Source organism: Phoca vitulina, unplaced genomic scaffold (genome assembly GCF_004348235.1).
Source record: "Phoca vitulina isolate PV1807 unplaced genomic scaffold, GSC_HSeal_1.0 scaffold6, whole genome shotgun sequence".
In the NCBI taxonomy this organism is placed as follows: Eukaryota; Metazoa; Chordata; class Mammalia; order Carnivora; family Phocidae; genus Phoca; species Phoca vitulina.
The window spans coordinates 54,429,013-54,439,178 of record NW_022589709.1 but is presented as its reverse complement, the minus strand read 5'-3'; the positions used below and the strand labels follow the sequence as shown (position 1 = coordinate 54,439,178).

At 41.9% G+C, this 10,166-nt stretch overlaps 1 non-coding gene across 1 annotated transcript; it reads left to right on the top strand.

Annotated features, from left to right (window-relative positions):
- Nucleotides 1-387: 387 nt before the first annotated feature.
- On the top strand, nucleotides 388-494 carry LOC116632552. Its single transcript, XR_004299467.1, has one exon. It is a non-coding gene; the product is annotated as a U6 spliceosomal RNA (small nuclear RNA).
- The last annotated feature ends 9,672 nt before the right edge of the window (nucleotides 495-10,166 follow it).

The following is a 10,166-nucleotide window of genomic DNA, read 5'->3' as shown; positions in this document are numbered from 1 at the left end:
ATCCCATTGGATCCAACCCAGCAAAGAGTGATTTGTTGAGTGCCACATTGATAACAGGCACTGCACCATGTCCTGCCCGGACGTGGGACAATTACTGTTTCCTGGGCACTCGCCCCACACCAAGCGGAAGGGCTTCTTGTGGATGAACACATTAATCCTCACAGCACCCCTAGAAGGCAGATCCTATTGTCATTTTTCCACTTGCAGAGAGGGATCTGAAGCACGGGGAGATGAAGGAATGTGCCGGAAGTTAAACAGCAGAAGGGCGTCAGAGGCACGGTTTGAGCCTGGCAGAGGGACTTCAGGGTGTGTGTGCTCCCTTCTCCTTTGCGCTGCCTCCCATGGGGGAGATAGAGGCTCCCTCGTCACTCAAGAAGCCATAGCCTGGTGCTTGCTTTGGCAGCACATATACTAAAATTGGAACGATATAGAGAAAATGAGCATGGCTCCTGAGCGAGGATGACACACAAATTCGTGAAGCATTCCGTATGTTGTGCTGTTCCCCAGCGAGATCCCACCCTTTGTGTATCAGGTCGGAGGAAACGATATGAGTCAAAGCCCAACGTGTGGCAGTGAATCATGCAATTGTGACATTTCACTGGAAAAATATTCCTGTAAAGCAGTCTATGACATGTGAGCGAAGCTGAGTTACACCTGAAATTTTATGAGCAAACGTGTCATTTCTACCTATCTCAGAAATGAGAAAATGTCAATTTAAAAAAAAAGAAGAAGAGGCCAGTAGCCTGGGAGGCAGGACAAGGCAAAGGCTCGGATCCCTGAAGGAGTAATAACAATGCTACCTTGGTTGACATTCATTGAGCAGTGGTCATGGGCCAGGTCTTTGCTCAGCTTCTACATAAAATATCTCATTTAACCCTTATAACCGGGAGCGTGGTACTAACATCTCCATTTACAGAGGATCGGGCTGGCTGAGAGAGGTCAAGCACCTTACCCAAAGTCACACAGCGGGTGGAGCTGGGATACAAAAACAAAAGTCTAATCCCCTGAGAGGGCAGAACTGGGCCATAGGTAGGAGCTCCGGCTGTTACCCGTGGGCATGCTAGGTGAGGGCCAGATGAGAGCCACAAACTAAATGCCCTGGACATTTAGCCATTCCTGTCTTCTTATTTTTTGTGTGACTGCCAAGAAGTACAGGACTCCAGTCTTGAGCCCTGGGCTGTGCTCCGCTCATAGCCCCAGAGCTGCCGGTGGCCGCCATTGTTTGGCCCGCGATGAACCAGAGGCCACCCTGAGAGCGTCACAATGCAGCACAGAACTTTCAGGCCTGCCACAACGTTTTTTCTTTTAAGAATAAATGCCACAGCATGGTGCTATTTTGGGAAACAGCTTTCCACACCCACCCCAGCCTGTCCCTCAATTGTTGGTGTTGGCTTCCTGCTCCAAGAAAGGCCAAAAACACATTATCTACCTACGCACAACCGAGGCAGGGAGGAGGCCTTGTCAGGCCCTGCCCTGTCACGGAGCTGCATAACTGAAAGGCATTATTAGTACAGACGTGTTCCAGAAGCAGCTGGTTTAAAACTCATTCACAGGGGCTGCTACCTGAGAGTACGGGCTGCAGAGAGTATGCCCGCAGAGCCCTTCTGGCTGCAGCAAGTCCTGGGAGCTCTGACCTCCCCCTGGAGAGCCACACTGCAGGCCTGCAGGGCACAGAAAAGCTTTCCGAGAGGATCCCTACTCCTTTACCGGCTTGTACTGAGTGAGAGCATAACTGAGCCTTCTAGGCTGTGGACTGGTCTCTAAGAGGGTCCATTTTATCCAACCATCAAGAAGGGAGTGGGCTGGGGGAGAAATGGGTTCTTTAGAAAACAGAATGAACCCCACTGCTTGTCTCACAACCAAAGGGGGAAGTGAACCCCAAAGCAGAGGGGAGAGCTACCTCTCCGCAAAGAAATAAAGCCACCCTCGAAGGTACTAAGGCCATGAAGGACCCTAACCTACTGTGTATTAGAGCTAGAGAATCTGGCAGAAAATCAATAATATCTGCCCTGCTCAAGCGGAGAACACCGGGGCTCATGTGTGATGCTGATGGTGATTAAAAACAATAATCAGCATTATTTACCACACACCAGGCACTGATCTGATTAATTGACACATGCATTTAATATTTGTGACAACCCTATGAGCTAAGTTTTATTATCATCTCTATTTTACAGATGTGGAAAGCAAGGCACAGAGAGGTTAAGTTTGTTACTCCAGATCACACAGCTAGAAAATGGCAGAGCTGGAATTTGAACATGGGAGGTCCAGGGAAAACTGTGGGAGCATTTTTAGGGGTATTTTTAGGGGCAAGTATGATAAAGCTGCAAAGTGTTCTGTGGTTCTGGGTGACTACTAGCCTACTGCAGAATATGAGTGTTGGTTTTCCTTTCTTATAACAAAGGTGCCTTCTGGGCCCTGTACACAGGTATCTCTTGGATGAACTTTTTAGCAGAGGCAGATCCTTGAAAGATAGAAGTCCAGGGTAGAAGAGGCAGGAGAATCTGAGTCTCCAGCTTGATCAGGACTAATTGGTTTCCCATTTACCATCTATAATGTGGCTTAATATTACCTACCTACCCATCTCTCTCCTCCCCTCCCCTCCCTTCCCCTCCCCTCCCTATTACATACTCATATTTCCATCCTTATTAAAACACATCAGCCCTGAATCTCTCTGGCCCCGGTCCCATACACACACATCTTCGTGACTGTCCACCCACACCCTCAACAGACAGGTTCGTAAACACTTTTCAAGAGGACCTTTTATGTTCCACAGTCCTCTCAGTTCCCTGAGAACTCAGAAGCCCTGCCTCCCTAGCCTGGAATATAAATGTATTCACACATAGACTTTCTGAGGATTTACTGTCAAATCCCTATTCCTCCCATTTCAGGAGTTCCCTCCTGACCTTCTCATATTTTTTATAATAGCTTTATTGAGAGGCAATTCACATACCCATTAAAGGTACAATTCAGTAGGTTTTAGTATATTCAAAGAGTTGTGCAACGACCACTCAACTTTTAGAACATTTTCATCACCTCAGAAAGGTGATGCCACTCTCAATTCTCCCCTAACCATCCACCCTTCCACCCCCACCCCAGCCCTGGGCAATCACTGATCTACTCTTCTATCTTAACTGATTTGCCTGTTCTGGACATTTGCATAAATGGAATCATACAATATGTGATGTTTCGTGACTGGCTTCTTTCACTCAGCATAATGTTTTCAGAGTCCTTCTGGGTTGTTGCACATATCAGCACTTCATTTCTTTTTATTGATGAATAATATTCCATTGTATGGATAGGCCACATTTTATTTACCACCTCATCAGTTAATGGGCATCTGGGTTGTTTCCACCTTTGGGCTCTTATGAACAATGCTGCTAAGAATATTCACGTACAAGCTTTTGTGTGGATGTATGCTTTCATTTCTCTTGGGTATATCTCGGAGTGGAATTGCTGGGTCATATGACAAGATTGTGCTTGACCTTTTGAGGAACTGCTAGACTGTTCTTCCAAGCAGCTATATCATTTTATAGTCCCACACTAGCAGCATCTGAGGGTTCCAGTTTCTCCACATCCTCACTAACACTTGTTAATATTTGGTTTTGATTATAGCTATCTAACTGGATTTGAAGTGGTATTGCAATGTGATTTTGATCTGCATTTCCCGGATGGTTAATAATGTTGAACATCTTTGCATGCATTCATCTTTTTTATATCTTCTTTGGAGAAATGTCTGTCAACATATTTTGCCCATTTTTAATCAGGTTATTTATCTTTTATTACTGAGTCATAAGAGTGCCTTCCAGTGTTCTAGATACAAATCCCTTATCAGATATATGATTTGCAAGTACTTTCTCCTTTCTATGGGTTGTCTTTTCACTTTCTTGATGGTGTGTCATTTGAAGCAAAAAAAAAAAAAAAAAATGTTTAATTTTGATGAAGTCCACATTATCTGTTCTCTTGGTTTTGTTTGGACGTGTAGTATCATATCTAAAAAAACATTGTGTGATCCAAGGCCACAAAGATTTACACCTGTTTCCTTCTAACTTGTTTTACAGTTTTATTTTTTTTTTTAAGATTTTATTTATTTATTTGACAGAGAGAGACACAGCGAGAGAGGGAACACAAACAGGGGGAGTGGGAGAGGGAGAAGCAGGCTTCCCTCGGAGCAGGGAGCCCAATGTGGGGCTCTATCCCAGGACCCTGGGATCATGACCTGAGCCGAAGGCAGATGCTTAATGACTGAGCCACCCAGGCGCCCCTTGTTTTATGGTTTTAACTTGTACTTTTAGGGCTTTGATTTCTTTTGAGTTAGTTTTCATATATATTATAAATTTTGTATGGAAGTAGATGCTCTACTTGGATTTTCAGGTAGCCAAAATTACCTTATGAAATTGAAACCTTTTTAATTTGGGAGGAGAAGTTATAAGGTGGAATATAAGAACCCTGTGACTGTAGCACTTTCTCTTACAAAAGATTACAGAGAGTGTCTGTGGGCCAAGCCCAGCAATAACTATTTTCCTTCGGAGCTCTGGCTTGGCCATCAGCAGCCTCCATGCAAAGCTGGTGTTCAAGAAGGCCAGAGTCAAGCAATGGAAGCAGCAGTACAGCAAGCTGAAAAAGGGCTCTTTACCTCAAAAACCCAGAAAGATCTATGCTTCCAGGTATAATTTTCAAGAATAAAGTGATTTTTCTCCCCCCACCCCAAAAAAAGAATATTCCATTGGATAAGAAGTTGTTACCCAGATGAGTTTCCTTGGCCCTTTGCTTGTCCTGGCTAAGCATTTAGAGCTATCTCCAGTTATCTCCATCACTAATGCCTTCCTTTTCAACTTTACCCAGGATCTTTACTCACCTGGGGTGCTTATTAAAAATCTATCTTCCTGGGGAGCCTGGGTGGCTCAGTTGGTTAAGCGTCTGCCTTCGGCTCAGGTCATGATCTCAGGGTCTTCAGATGGAGCCCCACGTAGGGCTTCCCTGCTCAGCAGGGAGCCTGCTTCTTCCTCTCCCTCTGCCCCTACCCCCACCTGCTTGTGCTTTCTCTCTCTCTCTCAAATAAATAAATAAAATCTTTTTAAAAAATCTATCTTCCTTGGTCCCACCCCAGAATGGAAACTGTATGTCTAATGAGTAGTCCACAGGTGATTCTGATGTAGGCCATTCCTACATCCACTTTGGCAACACCGTGCTGAAAATTATCTAAGGGCTGTGAGTTATATTTAACTCTCCCTTTAGTGTGGCTTTCTTATGGCCAGAGTGTCACCCAAGCCTGTGGAAAGGAGGTGAGGGTGCTAGGGGCTGGGGAAAGGAAGAGTAGAGTGCCAGTACAAGAGAAATGGGAAGAAAGAGTTTGGCAAAGAACATCTGGAAGCCTTTTGAAAAGACTCAGACAGGATAGAAGGTTGAGGAAGCTCACCATATCTGAAAATCACCTGTATTATTTAATACCTTCCTTGATATCAATGCATGTAATATTGCCCCCTCCTTTAGACTTCTCCTGAGAAGTAGCATCCAGATTAGATAGCTTTTTGCAAATATACATTACAAAAAATATGTAATTATTGACATTTTAAAAATTGTCTGTGTGCTACTAAAATCTTTACAGAACTACCAGCAATCACAACATCATCCTTAAGAAAACAGCCTGTTACTCTGTGAGCTTCTAGAGGGCAGAGATTATGTTTATTCCCTTGGCAATTCCTTGTGATGCCCATTCTTCCTCTAGAACAGAGAAAGTTTTTAAAGAAAGATCTGGTTTCTAGAGTCAAGGTTAACCTCTTGCCCACCTTCTAAATAGGTCATAGTTCATCAGAGGTTGAAGGTCCTGAACAGTTTGATCGCTATATTATGCACATACATGATTGCCTCTGTACAATGCAAATCTGTCACAAATTAAAAGTTAATGCAACCGGGCGCCTGGGTGGCTCAGTTGGTTGGGCAACTGCCTTCGGCTCAGGTCATGATCCTGGATTCCCAGGATCGAGTCCCGCATCAGGCTCCCTGCTCAGTGGGGAGTCTGCTTCTCCCTCTGACCCTCCCCCCTCTCATGCTCTCTCATTCTCTCTCAAATAAATAAATAAAATCTTAAAAAAAAAAAAAGTTAATGCAACCTCCCCAGAGGGTATCAGAATTACCATCAGTGCTCTGCTCTTTATTTCTTTACTTTAAAGTTCAGCCTTTTAGGAAGGGCTTTAGAGTTAACAAAATGTATATAATATCCTGAACTGTATAAATTCGAAATATTTAAAGGAAGTTTCCTTGAAATAGAAAAAAAGTGCAAATGTAACTTTTTTGCAGGTTTAAGTTCTGTTAAACACATGTAAAAGAATACATATGTTCAGATGAATTTCAAATATGTCTTTATCAGTGGCTATTTCTCCTCCTCCAACATTCCTTAATAAAGGAGGTTTTAAGGAAGCTGCCTGCATATGCAATAGTAAATTCATATCCCAGTCTTCCAGGAACATAGTGCAATCATAGTTTGCAAATGCAAATTTAGGGGAGACACTAGATTCAGTAAATAGAGATTTATGAGATTGTCTCATTAATATTTCTTGGTAAGCAATTATTACACAAAAGGGGGGAAATGAAATCCTCTATAGCATTTTGAGCATCCTACTCATAATGAGATATGTAAATGTTGCAAATCGGGGAGACTATAATAATGTTTTACATACTAATAGGGTGAGTTCAGTCCTGTTTATTATACATTTGGTTCTGTTTGTTGCATGAGTGCTGTATTCATGCCAATTACCATTTTTCAGGACTTAAAATGGAAGCATACACTGATGTTTCTTTTTCTGGCTTAATGTTTTCATAGTGCCAATTGAGTAAACATCTGCAGGGAAGACGCATATGCTTTAGGCAGAGCAGAAATCTTGTATTTTTATCAAAGTGCTAGACCCCTTTTGTTTGCATAGCCAGAAGGAAAAAAAGTATCTCTATGTACTAAAAACACACTGGGTTGTAAAACCTAGAAGAGTATGCTTTCTTTTCTTTTAAAGGATTTTATTATGTTTCGCAATATACTTATATATGATGAGCATGGTTTTGGAAAGCAAAATACCCCACCAGGACCAAACTAGGCCAATTGCTTAGAGAATAATGCAAATGCATATAAGATTCAACTTTCTATACTTTTCTTGGCAGAACAATCATTACTATCCCAAGTACACTGGTGATTTCTTTAAAATATGCTTACCCTGGCTACTTCAGAGTATGTGTGCCCAAACAAATAAAATGTTCATGTCTAGGGCTTTATTTGTCCTTTCTCTCATATTTTTCAGGAAAAGTCCTTATTGGTATATAGTTTCATCAGATCCTAAAAAATAGCTAACTCAACTTGGATGGACAGTTCAGAAGAATCAGAATTGAAAGTAAGATCCTTACTTGTATAATGACTTGTGTGGCAGAAGAACTTCACTGAGAAATTACTCTGGGGTGTCTTTGCTCAGCAATAGGCTTGAGAAGAAAGTAAGTGAGTGGCATTAGGCCCGCCCCTTCTAAAGACAATAAGGACTTCCCTTTCTCCAGAGCAGAAGTACAAAGCCTTTGGATTTAGTCTACCATGTATTAAATTCTACATCTCCAAAGATGTAGAACTAGATCATCTGAGAGGGGAGAGAGATTAAAGGAGCAGGTGAGGAAGGGTAGAGAGGCAATCAGTTTGGAAGGGTTAGAGATGGATGCCTCTTCCACACAGCATTTCCAAGATGGCAAGACCTCCAATGAAGAGCCTATGTAGAGACACATGCTGAACACCATGCACCCTGGTCTTGTGGTCCTCAGTCAAGACAACTTGGCCAGACCACAGCTGTCAGGGACTTTATGGGGACTATTAGGAGCCTTCCAATATGAGAGGCTTTCAACAGGATCCTCTGCAAAGTGGGAAAAGTAGGTCCACTGGCTTGGATTATCAAGCTTGAGTTTTTATACTTTACTGATGCCAGCACTATGGCTCTTGTCATATCTTTCCTAACCAGTAAGATATCTTAAATACAACTAATATTGCTCATTAAAAATTATTTCTAATATCTCTTTTAGTACCATGCCTGTTTCAAGATGTTGATTCAGATTAACTTATACCTACACCACACTCCTCAAACCTAAGTATTTCCAAGTAAAGTACCATAAATTCAATATAACATTGTGGCTTCAAGAGAGTGGGTGCCAATCACAGCAGCATCTCCTATCTTCAAGTAGACACCACAGTTTTGGACAGGGATCATCAATGGACTGACAACCAGAGGCCTTTCCCCCAAATTTCTTGGATTTCTTAAATCCCTACATTTTATTATCCCCTGGATTTTGCAAGCCCCAGGGAAGGGGGACAGGCTACTCAGAAATTACATTTGTATTTCTTGATCCAACTACTTATGTGTCCAAGCTAAAATTAATTTGATTTTTTTTTTTAAAGTGATGTGACATTTCTTGTGCTCAAGTGTTAGGACCCAAATTCACATCTATGATATTGGTTTAATGTCTGTCTCCCTCACTACACTGTAAACTTCTTGAAGGCTGGGACGAAATCAGTTTTCTTCACCACTATATTCCACACCACATTATATATGCTCAGTAAATATTTATGGAAAGATGGGGACAGGGAAGGAAGTAGAATAAGGGAAAGGTGGGGGAGAGAATGGGTGAATAGTGTTAAAATAGAACTGCCATAACTAAGCCCTCCCCCTCTAGTGTGCCTCATTGTCCAATCTGAGGACTTCAACTTCAGGGCTCCACGCCATCTTCCTCCAATATGTCACAGGCCCAGTGACATCTCTAAGACTAGACAAGACACCAGAATGGAGTAACTACACAATAGTCCTGTCTTCTCAAGCTAAAATAAATTTCTATGTTTAAAAATACTCAGAAGGACAAATAGTGTGCTAAACCGTAAATCAAGAGCTGACAGCCACAGGTGCCAGGCTAAGGAAGGAATCCATGCTCCGTATCAAATGTCCAGGCTAGGAGGCGGCTGCGAGGTCTCCTAGAGCAGCACTGTCCCTTACAGATGAGAAGAACTGAGGTGCAGGGAGGCTGATGAGTCTCTACTGGTGCAGCCAGGATGACAACTGATGGTTTTTAACACATCATCTCATTCCTTTGAACTAGTCCATGCTATTCTCACCATATGAAGTTCTTGGGATAGGTTTCTTCAGAAGAATGGCAGAAAGGAAAAGGTTAGAAGATAGAAGGTTCAAACATCCAGGATAGCAAATACAATGGAATGTAAAAACTGATGGAAGGACATATGGCAGAGTGGTGGGCCTGAAATCTCTGCTTCGTAACATCTAATGCTCAATAAAATATAGCGAAATCACAGATAGATGATGAAGAGATAAATACTTTGAGTATCTCAGGCTGCCAGAAGCTAAGAGCATATTCTGCTGAAGTCTGGAACAAGAGTCTAGGAAGTTAAGTGAGCTTGGAAGCCACTAGTGTTTAGTCTATGGGGTGTTGATGGTGGGGGAGGCTCTGGGTGAGTACGGTGAGAGGGTATATGGAAACTCTGCATATTTCCCACTTCATTGTGCAGGGAACCTAAAACTTCTCTAAAAAATAAAGTCCACTGTTTTTTGAAAAAAGAGAAATCATGAAGAAAAAAAAAACTCAGTAGATGATTTAAACAGCAGATTAAACATAGATGAAGAGAGAATTAACCAAAATGAAATTACATACAATATAGCATAGAAACCAAAAATACACATACGTATACTTCACATGTAGAAATAAAGTTCAAATTTACAGAGGGTATGATGAGAAAGACCAACATATGTTTACTTGGAGTTTCACAAGGAACAGAGGAGATTATGAGAAAGAATAAAGGGGAAGCAACATTTGAAGAGACTGTGGGAAGAATATTCTATGCATTCTCAAATCAAGAAGCACCATGAATCCCAAACAGGATAAATAAATGTAAAGACACGCCTAAACACATCATAGTAAAATAGGGGGAAAATACCTGGGTTAGAGAGACTATCTTAAGAGCAAGTAGGAACAAAAGAAATTATCTACAAAGAAGAGGCAAGTGGATCATAACTGACTTTTCAACACCAGCAGTGGACTAATTTCTTCAATGTGCTGAGAGAAAATAAGGAAAAGTGAACCTAGAACTTCAGGCTCCAAAAAACTGCCAATGAGGAATAAAGGTGAAATAAAAATATCTT